We start from the raw sequence: 280 nt of genomic DNA, 5'->3' as shown, positions 1-280 counted from the left end.
ATGTTCCTGTCTTTCCGAGCCAGGCCGCTTCTTTGCAAGAAGTTCTTGTTTCTGTGTGCGTGAGTCAGAGGGAGAGAATATTTCATGCAATCACACACACACAGATACACACACTCCAACAATCACACACACACACTGGGAGATGTGGGACTCGAAGCATGTTTGAGTAAAGTGTAAAGTGTACATACATTTCAATAATGATAATAATTACAACAATCTACTATTAATAATAATAGAAAAATACTAATGATAATAGCAATCTGAGGGGAGTCTGGCACAG

Source organism: Amia ocellicauda, chromosome 14, assembly GCF_036373705.1.
Source record: "Amia ocellicauda isolate fAmiCal2 chromosome 14, fAmiCal2.hap1, whole genome shotgun sequence".
NCBI lineage: Eukaryota > Metazoa > Chordata > Actinopteri > Amiiformes > Amiidae > Amia > Amia ocellicauda.
Note: the sequence above shows the minus strand (reverse complement) of the source record.